The sequence below is a fragment of the Nothoprocta perdicaria genome, unplaced genomic scaffold (assembly GCF_003342845.1).
Source record: "Nothoprocta perdicaria isolate Ctin4 unplaced genomic scaffold, notPer1 scaffold_140, whole genome shotgun sequence".
NCBI classification, from domain to species: Eukaryota; Metazoa; Chordata; class Aves; order Tinamiformes; family Tinamidae; genus Nothoprocta; species Nothoprocta perdicaria.
Window position 1 is genome coordinate 1523969 of NW_020454539.1, and position 7992 is coordinate 1531960.

The following is a 7992-nucleotide window of genomic DNA, read 5'->3' on the forward strand; positions in this document are numbered from 1 at the left end:
AAGCAATATAGCAAGACTCAGATAAATCATCAATGTATATAGATATATCAACAGCAATGGAAAAATACTCTTTTCAAACATTTTATTCATGGCTTATTCTGAACTAGCCAGGTTCATTTGACAGTGCTGTGGCACAAGATATTGTAAATAATAATGCATTGACAAGATTTTCCTGAAAAAAATTACAGCAATTTATAGGTCACTCTCCATGGAAGAGAGAGATGAAGATACTGACTAGGAATTTCAGTGACAGGGGGAACAGGCATATAGTTACCTACACCTATGTATAATCTGAATCTTTTTTTTAAAGATGATTTTCCAAAAATAGTCTAGTTTCAGAGTGTTCGGTCTAGTTCGCCTAGCATTGCTTTATGAAGACTCCTTGAACTGGATTCCACAACCACTGCTTTCAGCAGGAGGAAGTATCAAAGATTTGGTGTGACAGCTGCAGACTGTGTCTGGCCTAATTGTAGAGTCATGGGTGGAATGAGTTGAACCAGTGTGTGAAACCTGAGACTTCAAAAGAAATTAGGCAAATCAAATCAGGGCCGCAGTAGCAGTTTTTATGGGAGGATGAAGGGTGACATATGACAGTGTATATTATTTTTACAACTAAATTTACGACTTTTGGAGTTGATTTTTGAATTAACATTACCTCTAGTATTTACAAATGTATGAAATGATGATGGGGATTCTTGTACCTGGTAGTAGCAGTTCTGCTATTCARTATTTGTGACATACAGCCTAGCCAAGCTTTACCCTCCCTCCACCTGCTCTTCTTCCTATTTCCATCCCTTGAAGCACTGCTTCCTGCATTAGCTCTTTATTTACAGTGTGAAGGAAAAGTAGTTTGCCCTTTTTTTTCAATGACAGTGCTTTCAAGCAAAGCCCCAGAGGAGAGCAGCTGTGTGTATGGGAGACAGAAAAGGGACAATATTCAAATACAACTCCAAACATCTTCCTTGGAATTGAATCCCCTGGGAATAGATCCCAATGCTGACTGAAATCAAGCTGGCCTGTATATGAAAAGCTGAGATAGCAAATCTTGGATTCCATCTAAAAACTTTGGCCCTCTTGTCCTATGTCTAATAATCTTGTGTTGCTTAGAGGTATCAAGGTACTTCTTGTTGTATCAACCAGTCTCATAAAACATTTTGGCAAGATTGCTCACTATGATCATGAAGCTCAAAAGTATCATCTTAGACACTAAGTAGAAGTCATGAAATGTCAGCTGCTTACTGTATTTTCTCTGTGATACCTGAGTAACTGTATAGTGGTATTTTCTGTGTATTGTAACTTTGACTTGTTGATTCCACTCACAAAAAAATCATCTACTTACCTGGAAACAGAAACAGAATTGTCAGATAGAAAGCCTGAACATCACCAGTTCTTTGGCTCTCTGTTACAGGTTTTATGTTAAACAAATATTTAGTACATTGTCTGGAGTTGAATTTTTGCAGTAAAAAAAATCACTGTCAAAATTCCATTAGTCATGTCAGTTCCATTAGTTTATATGCTACACTCAATGGCCTGACATGTAACAGAGACATATAAAATGAAACTATTGTAAGTAGCTTCCTGTCAAAAATTGATTAAGTAGAATTATGACTACCTCTTTTTTATTACAAGGGACATTTTCATGTATTTGCACTGCAAGTGACAATTCATTAAGAACTCATTTTTAATATATTTATTATAGCTGTGGGTTTTGTTTTCTATATTGCTGCTTTTCTAAATAGCAATTTCCAGTTGTCTACCTATGTGAACTATTTTTGTCCATAAATATACTACATTACATTATTTATTTTAGGTCTCATTTATTTTTAGCTGCCTCTGCTAGCTTGGCAACAACTTTGAAAAATTGCTCTTYTTCTTCTGGATGGATTTCAGCAATTCATTCCTATTATCATTAGACAAACTCCCTACATATTTTACCTTTTTTATTTTTTATTTGTATGATTTACTTAGATTAATATTCCTCATCTTATTTATTTGGTAATGACTATTTGACATTGTCTGCTGCTTTGCTACCAGGACTGACAGAGGCCAGAATTTTAATGCATCTGAATGTCACCGATAACAGCCCTGAAATGGACATGAGATGCCAAGTTAGGATTTAGATGATAAGTTCCTCTAAGTGTAATGGTGTTCAGAAATTAGCCTTGTCTGCAGTCCCCATTTCTTACTTGAGACAGTTTAAATGACAGCTCTGGCAGGGCTCAGAGGGTGGTGATAAATGGGGCCGAGTCCAGTTGGAGGACTGTGGCCAGTGGGGTCCCACAGGGGTCAGTATTGGGCCCAGTGCTGTTCAACCTGTTCATCAGTGACTTGGAAGAGGAGACAAAGTACAATCTGTGCAAGTTTGCGAACGATACCAAGTTGGATAGAGTGGCCGACACTCCGGAGGRCTGTGCTGCCATCCAGAGGGACCTGGACAGGCTGGAGAGTTGGGCAGAGAGGAACCTCATGAGGTTCAACAAGGACAAGTGCAGACTGAATAACCCCAGGCACCAGGACAGGTTAGGGGTCGACCTGCTGGAAAGCAGCTCCACAGAGAGGGACCTGGGAGTCCTGGTTGACGCTAAGTTAACCATGAGGCAGCAGTGCCCTCGTGGCCAAGAAGGCCAATGGGATCCTGGCTGCATCAGGAGGAGTGTTGCCAGCAGGTCGAGAGAGGKGATCCTGCCCCTCTSCTCAGCTCTGGTGATGCTGCACTTGGAGTACTGTGTGCAGTTCTGGGCTCCTCAGGACAAGAGTGATGTGGAGCTTCTAGAGATGGTCCAGTGGAGAGCAATGGAAAGAGGCTGCACAGGGAGGTGGAGTCTCCTTCTCTGGAGATCTTCCAAACCTGTCTCGATGCCACCCTTTGCCACATGCTCTGGGTGTCCCTGCTGGAGGAGGGGGATTGGACAAAATGATCTCTAGAGGTCCCTTCCAACCTTAATCATTCTGTGATTCTGTGAAATKTCTGACCTAAAATAAAATAAATTTACTAAATTAAAATGAACTTAGAGGAAAACTCTTTGAGTTGTAGACAAAACAGCTCCTTACTTTATTATTTTTCATTGCCTTATACCTCTCTATTTTGAGAGGTCGGACCAGACTAGAAAAACTAAAAYATTTTAGGAAGCAACTGTGATAGGATGCTCCTGGCCCAAAGGAACAAGCSGTCAGTAAGTATCCATCTATTTAAATCTTATTCCAGGCAGATTGTAAGATGCATCTCACCTAGGGAAAGCATATGTGTGCCTCACATTAAAGATTGTGCAAAAATTCAAAGAAGATTACATCCATCATGGAGTACATGATGCATTTATTGTCAGCTCAAAATTGCCTCAGTGCTACAGTGTTCTTCGTATTCATTAACACATCTATATCAGATTTGTCAAATATTTATATTGTCATTACAGAAATATTATAGATAATAAATATATCATTCATGCTCAGATTTCTTCTCTCCTATTTCCCCATCATTTCAGGAGGTTTGTATGAAAATCAGGTTCATGGGTTCAGCCATTACCAGTCAGGACAAATATGAGAGGGATCTGGGAAATAGATATATGAATGTTAAAAGCAAGTTTTACCTTGTTTCTCAAAATGACTCAATTCTCTCTGTGTTTTGTGCTTTAACCTTTAGGGGTTAAAGCTGCCTTATTGGTCTCAGGTGACTGCCTCTGCAAAAGTGGAAGCAGTGCTGCACAGGGAGCAAACAGGCTGCTTCCAGGCCAGTGAACGTGCCGTTGAGTACATGAGCTCTTCGTACAGTGCTGCCTGAGGGTGGTTTGAGTGCAAATATTTCTAGACTGTCATCATTTCTAATGTCACTCCAATCCAGGGCTAATGATTGCCCTGGCTCCACTGTGTGTGTTTGACATTTTTTTTCCTATGCATGTGGAGGAGTAAGAGAAACGCCACATGGCATTATTTAACAGCATCATTGCTACCAGATAGCAAAAGCAGGTAGAGTGGAAAAGGATCTGAGCCTTGCTCTGTCCTGCAAAATGGATTTAATATCTTTCCATAACACTTAGGAGAGGGACAGTAGGATACTGGAGTGACTGTGTCTTACCAAGAGCAGAGCCTCTGTATGGCTATGTCTGGAGGGATCTAGCTTGTGTGAAGGGCCCTGTCATAAACTCTAAATCCACCCTCAAATGCAGCACCTGATCCTTTGATTTATATTGACTTTGTTATCTGTTTTTTGGCCTAGTTATTTGCTAAAGAAGGCTGATTTCAGCTTTATTCAGAACTGATTTTAGGGCAAGAGAGCACTTCCTAGTCTGTATACTGAAGGAGAACAAAAAGAGATCCTCCTTGCTTGTAAAATAATACTGTCTCTTTATTAAAAGTATTTGCAAATGTTTCTGTAAATATATAAGGTCTTGAGACACATAAGTCCTGCTGCCTCCTTCAGATTTTTTGCAGTAGGTATTTCCAGATTTCCAGAAACTGTATTTTTAACCTAYATAATCTCACTTAGTGATTGTATATAATTACACCTCTATTATCCATATTCAGTGAATACTGTCAGGGTAAAGCAAGGGAGAAAGACAGGTACTTCTTTCATGCTGTTTTCCCCCTCTGTAGGACAGAGGAGGATATATATGGTTGCATACCATAAAAGCTGTACACCTTGCTTCATTGTAGTTGAAGAAATAAGGGAAGGTTGACTGGATTAGTGTTACCAGCATATTAGTCTTCACCCTCATGTTAGTGAAATCACTGTAGCTTCAGTAGCATAGTGGAAAGTTCAATTAATGTGACCTTCTCAGGAGAACAAAATTTGTAACTACTGCACTACCTCAAGTCACAGTGATAGCTGTCCCAAGCCACCAAGATCTGCAGAGTTTGCCATCTTCTAGGGCTTCACTGTAAATCCTTCAATGATCTTTATATTCTTAATCATCAAATATATGAATAGAGCAGAAATAGTTAAGCAGGAGAATGAGTAAATAAGTAAATAATATTAATTCTATTTTTCTCTGGTGTGAGGGGAAGCTAGCAAATATGACAAACTAGTACCTCAAAACAAAAAAACAAACAAACAATCAAACAAACAAACAAAAAAACAAACAAAAAAACCAAGCCAACTAATCAATAAACGGGATTAAAAAAAAAAAGGGGGGGGGGGGGAAGAAGAAGACTTTAAAGAAACACTATGCTCCTTTAGGTAAGAGGGACCTGGACAGACTGGACAACTGGGCAGTGAGAAACCTCATGAAGTTCGACAAGGACAAGCGCAAGGTCCTGCGTGTAGGGAGAAATAACCCCATGCATTAGCAGAAGAACAGCTCTGCAGAGAAGGACCTGGAAGTCCTGACTGACAACAAGCTAGCCATGAGGTAGCAGTGTGCCCTCATGGCCAAGAAGGCCAGTAGGACCCTGGGGTGCATTAAGAAGAGCTTCTCCAGCAGGTTGAGGGAGATGATCCTCCTCCTCTATTCAGACATAGTGAGGCCACATCAGGAGTACTGTGTCCAGTTCTGGGCTCCCCAGTACAAGAGAGATGTGGAGCTGCTGGAGAGAGCWGGGTATGAGGATGATCAGGGGCCTGGAATATCTGYCCTACGAGGAAAGGCTGAGAGAGCTGGGCCTGCTCAGCCTGGAGAAGGCTGAGACGGGATCTGATAAGTGTCCACAAATACCTCAAGAGAGAGAGAGTCAGGAGGATGTGGCTGGCATCTTTCCAGTGGTCACCACTGACAGAACAAGAGGAAACAGCCACAAACTGAAGCACTAGAAGTTCCACAGGAACTTAAGGAAAAAAATCTTGACAGTGAAGGTGACAGAGCACTGCAACAGATTGCCAAGAGAGGCTGTGGAATCTCCTCTGGAGATCCTCAAAATGCACTTGGATGCAATCCTGTGACACTTGCTCTAGGTGACCGTGCATGTGCAGGGAGATTGGCTAGATGATCTCTAAAGGTCCCTTCTAACCTGAAGGATTCTATGATTCTATGATGTGATTTGAAGGAGCCAGATTTGACATTTTTCACCTCTCTGGTCCCTGTAATTAATCTACTAAGTCTCAATATGAAATTTCTGCTCTAGCTGTTGAACAGGAAAGAATACCTTCAGAAAGGGACTTAGTGTCCTGTAAGTTTATGAGGTTATGACATTACAGGTACAAGACAGAGTACTCATTCTATGGTATGTGACATGACATGGAGCCACACTAGTGTTTAGCCCTGACCTAAGCATTTGTGTCTCTGGACTGTAGTAACCACACCATGTACTGCTGGCCTTGCTCTCTGCAGATGATAGCCATTTTTCCTGGTTGGGGTGTTATGTGTCTGAAAACTCTTTCAATTCATGAGCTGCCAGTTGACAGCAAAAAATACCCTTACTGTTGGCCTCTAAATATGTGACTTTATTTTCTCTTGTAAAATTTCATTCTCTCTGTATCAGTCCAGTTGGGAAAACTCTTTTCATATTATGATCAGGTCTTCTTTGGCACTCAGAATATCTCTCAAGTTCGTGTATTCATCATACACGTTTACCTGGTTTTCCCAAAGGCCAGCAATCCTCTTAACCTTGGATTCCCTTTTACTCCCACTAACAATATCCTAAGAGCATTGCAAAGAATACTTAATTTAAGTATGCATAGATGCAGCACCTGTCTTTGAAAAATCTTTTATTGATAAAAAGACATTTGAGCAGCCTACATGATCTACTTTTTATAACCAGCTTCTGGTTAAACTTTATGCCTGTATTTGCTTTGCATTCCTTTCAAATCTATTCCAAGATTTTGTAAGATACTGATGTCAAAGTAGCAGGTCTGTTCCTTGAATCACTTTCCTCACTCCCACACTTTTATTACAGTTCTCCAGGGATTAAAAAAACAACCTTGACATAAAGGGTAAACTACCCTTGATATAAAAGATGCATAAAAATTTTCTTGTTGCCAGCTGTGTACTTTCTTGTGCCAATTCTTTTGATAGTCTAGGACAGAGGTTATCCAGCCCATCAAAACTACTTGGTGTTAAGTGCTTTGTAATACTAAATGAATTAATTTTTGCTGTTACTTCAAACATGGTCAATTAAATTATACATTTTTTTTCCAGTTTTGAAGTAATTCAAAACAACAGCCTTTTTTTTTTTTTTTAAGGTGATTCCACAAAGATTATTCATTTTAAGCTTGCTTATGAACCTGAATTTTATAGTTGTATTCATCCTCTTTTCATACATGTAGCTTCTGCATCTGTGTGTTTTATTATCTGGCTCAATCTTTGCTTTTTTTCTGCCTCCCTTGCAGACTTGGTCTATTTTTCTCTCCAAACTTCTGGGCATATGTTGACAATACTTTTTAAATGGTCACAATCTGAGAGGAACTATTCTGAAATGCAATTCAGTTGATTGTTAATAGTAGTCATCAGAATACTTTGTAATTATTCCTGCGAGAATACTTGTATAGATTACATGAAAGGATGATTGCAGGGGAAAATAATGGTTGTCTTGAGTGCCTGTTATTTATCTGGAAAGCATTTTTTTTTTAATAAAGAAAAAGTTTCTGGCATACATTACGTAAATGCTGCATTGTTTCAAGTCCTGTTCGTAGCTTCTCTCCTATCCAATTTTCTAAAATAGTTGCCTTTGTTTTTAAGTGCCACTGCATCTAGAGAACTCTAGAGATTGGTGATGACTAGTGTTTTTGAAGATAACTTAACTGTAGGGTCTGGAAACTTGTCATATACTGTATATACATACATAGTATTATTTGGCCTGTCTCCTACCTTTCAGAATCTGTAGAAACATAAATGAATTTCTTTCATGTTTCAGTCTAACATATGACCACATATTTTCACACATTTCCCCTAGCATAGGTGCAGAATGAGTTAATATAGAGAATTCTCACTATTGTTGACTCAATTCATTCTTCATTCAGTCTAGTAAATGAAAATACATTTTGTTTATTTTGTTCATTGCAACATGACATAATACTATGTTTGCAGAGAAGTCCCTGGAAATATGACATAATCCTAATGAGACTCC